Below are 7,992 nucleotides of genomic sequence, written 5' to 3' on the forward strand. Positions count from 1 at the left end.
CAGGTCATCATCTCACAGTCATGATATCAAGCCCTGCATCAGGCTCTGCACTGGGCATTGAGCCTGCTTAAGATTCTCTCCCTCCCTCTCCCTCTGCCCCTCCCCCCCACTCCACACATATTCTCTCTCTTTCTCTCTCTCTCTAAAAAAGAAAAAAAATAAAGAATATCCCATCACTTTATCGTATTTCATTCATTAAAAGCTAACCACTTGGTTCAACCTACACGCTAGGGGAAAGGAGCACAAGGTCCTGAATACCAGAAGCAGAGAACATCAGGACCATCTCAGAGGCTGCCCACTATATACAGTTACTATCATCTTCTTTTAGAACTGGGATTCCTCTTTATACCATTTGGGATCTGAGCTAGAAACAATGGAGCTTGATAGGTTTGCCTTAAGCAAAATGGAACTTACTTTAATTTTCTTAAACAATAGTCATGGGAAGAGAAAATGGAATTCATTCGGCCAGTCAGCCCTAACCTTGACCGTCTTTGGTCAATCACGAAGCCCTTCCCGGAGGCTTCACTATGAATATTTTTATATTTCTGAAACTTTATTTTTTGCCTCGGAACGCATTTTTACTCTATTCTAATCTGATACAAGTTATTTCTGGTAAAAGGACAATGAGATCCTTTATTTTAAAACAATCTCATGATCCTATTAGACACTGAACTTGGCTACAAGTTAGTTACAACTGTCCAGGAATACTCATTGTGCACCTAGGCCAAGTCTTCCTTCTAGGTCCCCAGATGATCCTTTTTCCCTCTCAGTCTCTAGTCTCTCCTACTCATTGTAGGTGTTTTAAATAGCACAGGATATCACAGTTTATGCCTCGTCTCCTATTATTAATAGCACTCCTTTTCATTTTCAAAAGGGTCCTGGTTTGGAGAAGGAATTACCAAATCATCCTACTCTTAGGTCATACTTTGTGGTTTTCTTCTTTATTTCTACTCTGGCTTTTGGGGGTGATTTTGTTTGGAAGTTACAGGGAGTGGAATTGAGAGAGCACCTTGTATCCTCTTCTTTTGCTAGGGGAAAGGGTTCAGAGAAGGAAAAAGCAGAACTGAATGAAGAAGCATTCATGGCTAACCCTCCCCAATCTCTCCATTCTCCAAGCAATGGTGCAAATTCAACATGTATTTAATAAAAGCAGAAAAGGCTCAGACTATTGAGAAGAATTTGAAAGACATATATGGCAAGGATAAAATACACCTAAGGACAATATTAAAAACAAATAAGCTGAAGTCACAGGAAAAATATGGGTAAGCCTGTTTTGACTCCCTCTTGACCCTTCCAGGCAAATGAGAATTTCCTGGCTAGCTGTAAGAGAAAACAGAGCAATCCACATAGCAGATGGCTCCAATCCAAGCCAATTATACAGGTCACGATTTCCCAGCCCAGTGCTTTTCCTGGGCTAGGATGGAAGAGATAACGTAGATACGCAACCATGTGATTTACTATCTACTCTGCCATCAACAAAAGTCGGGGAAGAAACATCGCTATGTGCAATGCAATGCCCAGAAGCTTTCAGGCTCAGGCTCAATTTAATTATTTTTTTTTCTTTTTTAATTCAAATTCTTCCCCTCTCATGACCTCATCCTTTGCCTTCAGCAAACTCCTCCCTAACTTTCCCAGAAGTAGGAGTTGACTTGAACACATATTTCTCGACCTCCAATTATTTCTTCACTCACACTATAATATTACTAGCATGGAAAGGGGGCCCTGTTGCCACGGCAACCAGGAGGAGTGCATAAGTTCAGCCTCAGTTGGATCCTCTATTCTAATTGACCAAATTCCAAATGTGTTCTTGACTTATCTCAATTTTGTAGACATAAGAAGGCAAAACATTTCATAATTCCTCTGATTTATTATACATTTACCCATAAGTTCATAAGGTCCCAGTGACCTGCGTCTTTTCTCCTAAATTCACTAACTCAACAAATTTATTTCTAATAATCAGGGATGACATTCAAAGTGCTTAGGACAGACATAGCATGAGAAACACCAATCAGAACGGACATACTCACCAGATCAGAATGTATACTAGAGGTGCACAAGAACTGAACCAGCGCATGCTGGCTACCGATCATCCAATGATACCTTGAAACCACTCCTTCCTGCTACCAAAAGATTTCTCCTCTAATTACTGCACATTTAACGACCTGATTGGCCATCTGATATCATCACTGTATACAACTGAATAAGAACTAGGTTTTCATGTGAAATTCATGCATTCCCTTTCTGTCAAATCATAGTTACAATGATTTTGTGAAAAATCATTTTGTATAACCCATTCATAGGAAGAAAGAGGCTTCCTAGTCGAGGTGGGAGTGGTCGCATGTGGTAGTCAGTAGTGTTATTCCAAGTACATGGTTTGATTTTAGTTTCCAGCCCCCTTGTTCCTGGTTGGGGCCAAATGATTGGTTCTCATCAAAGTTGTGAACAGAAGTTAAATCACTTCCATGCAGAATGTTGAATTACTTCCCTAAACTGACTCACCTTAGATGATGTAGTGAAGTCATACCAAGGCCACCCTCTCCAGACAATTAAATTGTTTAAGAAGCTGACATTCTGTAGTTTAGTGCTCTCCTTTCTGCTGAGCCCCGTATTAACCTAACATGATCCCAACAGAAGTATCACATCTGTCGCTCATTTAAGACCTATGCAATCCTGTTTACTTATCAGTTTTACGTATATCCACATATTCAGTTAAGATGTCACTGTAAGGGGATCCCTGGGTGACTCAGCGGTTTAGCACCTGCCTTCGGCCCAGGGCGTGATGCTGGAGTCCCAGGATCAAGTCCCGCATCGCGCTTCCTGCATGGAGCCTGCTTCTCCCTTTGCCTGTGTCTCTGCCTCTCTCTCAGTCTGTGTCTCTCATGAATAAATAAATAAAATCTTAAAAAAAAAAAGATGTCACTGTAAGGTTCAACAAATGCATACTGCTACAATTTATCTCTGTGTACTTATAACTTTCTCATCAGTGATTTATTTTAAATGCTTAGCTTTATGTTCACACATCAAATTCTCTAACAGACATAAAATAGCTTAACTAAGAAAGACTAATTATCTAACAACAGATATTATATATATGCATATACAGGTATAGCAGTATGGTAAATAATATGTACTATTACATATAATCTATATTTTATAACATATTCAAAATAAAGCACATATTTTAGATAATACCTCTATAATCCTGAAGCTAAGATATCTATTAACATTCTTCCTCAAAGAACATAAGTATTTTATATGTGATATATATTCTCTTCTGTTATTACACAGGATGCTGAATATTTTACACTTTGCAACAAACCTGGGAACCATCCTCTTAATCTTTTAAGACATGCATTTTAGGGAGGGAGAATTAAACTATGTAGTCTATAAAATGTAGGCCAAAATCCAATACCCCTTTCTGTCTTCATATTTTATGTATATGTTATTGCTCTTTTATTGTAAAGAATGTAAAGTAGTTTTTTTTCAATTTGGTAAGGGTATTCATTCAGTATGTTACTTAAATATCATGCTCTTCTATGTCTTTTATAACTAACCTTTTCGAGTATATTATGTGCATTTGCTTCTCTAGGAAAAAAAGAAAAAAGTAAAGTGTCAGGGTACTCTGGCAGTAGCCTAAAGGGAACTGAAATAGAAAGTTAACCAGTTCCACTGTGATTCTTTCCTTGATGAAAACACAAGCAAGTCACTTATCTCCACCACAAAAAAGGCATTATCCTCCTGACCTGGTGCAAGGGTAAAAGAAGTTGTAGACATTCCTGACTAAGCAGCCAGAGCAGTGGACACAACTGTGCTGTTAACTGATGTTACCTTGACACGGAACTAATTGAATGATGAAATATTTCATTCATAGAATTCCATTTACTGGTTTTCATCAATCCCTCAAGAATAACTATGACTTGTCATAGAAATGTAACTTTCTCAGCTCATGCTGGGTCTCTCTTATTAATTTATTAAACTGAACTAACTTACGGGGGCACCCGGGTGGTTCAGTGGTTGAGCGTCTACTTTGGCTCAGGTCATGATCCCAGGGTCCTAGGATGGAGTCCCACACCAGGCTCCCTGCAGGAAGCCTGCTTCTCCTTCTACCTATGTCTCTGCTTCTCTCTGTGTGTCTCTCATGAATAAATAAATAAATCTTTTAAAAAATAAATAAATAAACTATATAACTTATCATAAGGCTTAAGCCTCAGGCTGTCATATACATCAACTTTTCATGCCTAGAAAATAATTATTTCCTACATGTTCACCACTGTGAAAAAGGAATTGAGATGGAAATTAAAGATATTCATTATTATATAGTCTCTAGATAATGGCTACTCACACACTGCACGCATGCATAACTGTCACATCATTAATTCCCATATTTCCCATAATCCCACCAAATGTTTCCTCTTTTCAAAAAAGTCAAACTTAGCAAATAATGGTTTAGTAACTCAATAAATGTTTGATTTCCTCTTCTGAATCCTGATGACATATTATATTAGCTCTCTGTATTTGCTTTTCATTGATGAAAACTAAAATAAGGAACAGTTTATGTATATTCATAAAGATGCACTGATAGCATTTGAACTGGGTGTATGTATTCCATATACTAATTTGACTCCTTAATTCAATTACATTTAAGATTATGTATTATGGCATCAGAAATTAACATTTATTGAAGACCTACTGGTGCTAGGCATTTATTTGGGCATTTCGCATAAAATTGATAATAATCAACATAGCTGTATGATGATAATGCAATAAGATGACTGACATAAATTACTTCACTTCATTATGTTGACCTAATCTGTTGACCTAAGTACTTACTGTTATTGTCACAACAATTAATATTTATTGAGAGCTAAAGTACTTGAGAAACTAAAATACACATTCTCTTATTATAAAAGCAACATATACTGGGAGCTCATTATATGGTGGGTTCCATACCAACTGCTATGCATACACTGTCTTCTGTGACATCCACAACAACCCTAAGATAGTCCTAATATCCCCATTTTACATCAGTGGAAATGAGGTTCAGAAAGTGAAGTTTGTTAGGGCCACATAGCAAAAGAGTATCAGGGCAAAAGTTCATGCTATTTCTACTACATCGCTTTGCCTTCCATACAAAACAAAGCTGATGGCAACCAAGATTAAGTTTAGTTTGTTTCTCCACCTCAGTAGCTTGCGTTTCCCCAAGATTAATAATAATGAGGATGAGGCTGTTGATAGTAAACCTAGTAACAACCCTACAAACAATTCATATCTTCAAAATGAGAAACAATCTAACTTTTCCAAGTTATTTTTGCCAGTGAGTGGCTAAGACGGGGCTAAAATCCAGGTATCCTGATTCCTTGTTCAGAATTTTTTCCCCTGTAACAAGCTGATAAGCTATTTAATGAGGCCGTTGAAATAAACAACTAAAAACAATGATCGCGGAACACCTCTTAAGGGTGTCAAAACAATGTCGATTCTGGACAGATAGTAATGCACTCCAACACAGTAATGAGGATGCAACATTGATTGTGTTTTTCATTAATGTTTTTCAAACCTCATTAGGACTACACTAACAGTAAACTTGTGATAATTTGAGTATGCTGTGCTATTTTACCTTTATACCACCAAAACCAAGTAATGTGAAACCAAGAGTATTAAAAGCAGCAAACTGCGCCCTATTGCTATAGTGCTTTGGGCTGAATAAGTCTCCCTTTTGCCCTGACCCTCTCCCTCCTACCCTAGTTTCCTTCCCCCCCTCCCTCTCTCACCAAGCCTGCCCCCCTCCCTCCAGCACTCCACTGGGTCAGCCCCCTTGACTAGACTCAGCCATTCTATTTCCAGCTTTTCTGCTCACCAGTCCATTCTCAGCAACCAGCTTGGCCACTTACTCCCAGCCTTAGTAATTAATTGTGCTATTATTGTGAATTAATCGTACAAGCAAGTCAATGTTTAGCCTAATTAAGAATGAAGCCAACAAATTATTTAAAGCACCACTCCAGCAGAATTTGCATTCAGCCTTGTATTAGCAGCCAATCAAGCTTTTCAGCTATTGACTCAAGTACTTGCAGGCTTCCTGAATACTTACAGCCAAGCATTCTCCTCACCCTAGCTCCTGAACCCTGTCCAGGGCCTCCCATCCTTTACCCATCCCCATATGTTCATCCCTTGGAAAATAACATATCTCTTTTCTCATTTACTACAATTTTGAACATCAATAATTTTGTTGGTTTAGGTCATACAAAAACTGTACAGTTTCACATTGCTAAAGATTATTTGAAAATTTTCTTGCCATTTCTCAAAATAAATTTAGCACCTTTACAAACAGAAACACCCACACAAACATCCGTTCCTCGGCGTGAAGCAACCAGTGTAAACAATGGTCTCAGGTCAACCAACTTTGTACTTGAAAAGCAGCAGCAAGTGAAAAATCATGGCCCTGAACAGAAAAAAACATGCACAAGGGCTGCTACTTCTAGATCAGTAGTCACTAAGGAGAGAGAAAGAGAGAGAGAAAAAAAAAAAAAAAAAAGGTTGAGCAAGGAATCTAAAAGCATTAAGCGCAGGTTTTAAAAATAGTGAATTTAGGAAAGAAAAAAGTATTGCCTGGAGTGAAATTTCACCCTGAATTTTTCCATTAAAGTGTAACTCAGCTTTGGGAAAAATAATGGGCTGGAACCTATACCTCTGGCAACAGACAGTGAAACTATAAATCAGAGTCTTTTCTGATACAACATGTGGATGCACCGATGGGCCAGAGCAACAGTCATTCTTTACAAAATGAGGATAAGAGCGTAGGGGGTAAGGTCTAGGGCAGCTGTGCGTGTACACTTGAGGAAGCATTAGAGCCTGAACAATTTCATCTAGCCTGTGGACAAGTCCATGCCAGTCTCTTGTTTATTTTTCCTATTCATCCTTGCTTGCTTTTGCTGCCCCCTCTGTGCATCAAAGCCATAGCATTTTAGATTTTAGGAAAGTGTCTTAAAAAAAAAAAAAAAAAGATTTTACTGATTTATCTGAGAGAACAAGAGAGGGAGAGAGCACAAGACAAGAGAAAAGCAGACTTGATGCTGAGTGGGGAGCCCAAGGCGGGGCTCAATCCCAGGACCCCGGGGAATATGACCTGAGCCAGAGGCAGACCTTTAACCCACTGAGCCACCCAGGCACCCCATGGAAAGTGAGGTTATTATAAACATTATTTAGAATAATGTTTATTCTAAACATTCCCTTCTGTCTGCTGAGCAAAATAAATCAAAGAAAGACAATTATCATATGGTCTCATTCATATGTGGAATATAAGAAACAGTGTAGAGGGTCACTGGTGAAAGGAGGGAAAACTGAATGGGGAGTCATCAGAGAGGAAGAAAAACCATTAGAGACTTTAACTCTAGGAAATAAATTGAGGGTTGCTGGAGGGGACGTGGCGGGGGTGCTGGGGTAATTGGGTGATGGGCATTAAGGAGGGCACAGGATGTAATACGCAACTGATGAATTACTGAACACAACATTTGAAACTAATGATGTACTATATGTTGACTAATTGAATTTAAATTAATATAAATAAAGAAGTAAATGAATATTCTCTCCTGTCACCTCCCCTAAGTCAGTCACCCTTAGAGCATACTCACCACACCCAGACATTTAATGAGTGCTCCACGTAAGTTCTTACTTACTAAAACTGATTAGAAGAGAAACAGAAAGGTGAGACAATCTATTCCATTTTCATTACACCCATCACCTAATTCTTACCATCATTATTTTCCAGGTTCTGAATATGAATACTAATACTTATTTTTGAAATTGCCTAAATCACTTTGGCTCATTTCTCAATTTTTGTCTCTGCAACGCCTAACCCATATTGATGTACTAATTAATATTTGCAACACTTCTCTGGAAAAGGCTGTGTATCAGGAAAAATAAAACTTTCTTTATCATTAGCCCTAGAAAACATCAGCTTCTTCATATCCTGCCCTAAATAGAATGTACTCTTTGGAA

General features: G+C 38.3%; 1 protein-coding gene across 5 annotated transcripts in view; it reads right to left on the reverse strand.

Annotated features, from left to right (window-relative positions):
- TMEM117 (transmembrane protein 117) overlaps window positions 1-7,992 on the reverse strand; it is a 496,200-nt gene that overhangs the window by 359,960 nt on the left and 128,248 nt on the right. The window lies entirely within an intron of this gene.

This window comes from Canis aureus, chromosome 25 (genome assembly GCF_053574225.1).
Source record: "Canis aureus isolate CA01 chromosome 25, VMU_Caureus_v.1.0, whole genome shotgun sequence".
NCBI lineage: Eukaryota > Metazoa > Chordata > Mammalia > Carnivora > Canidae > Canis > Canis aureus.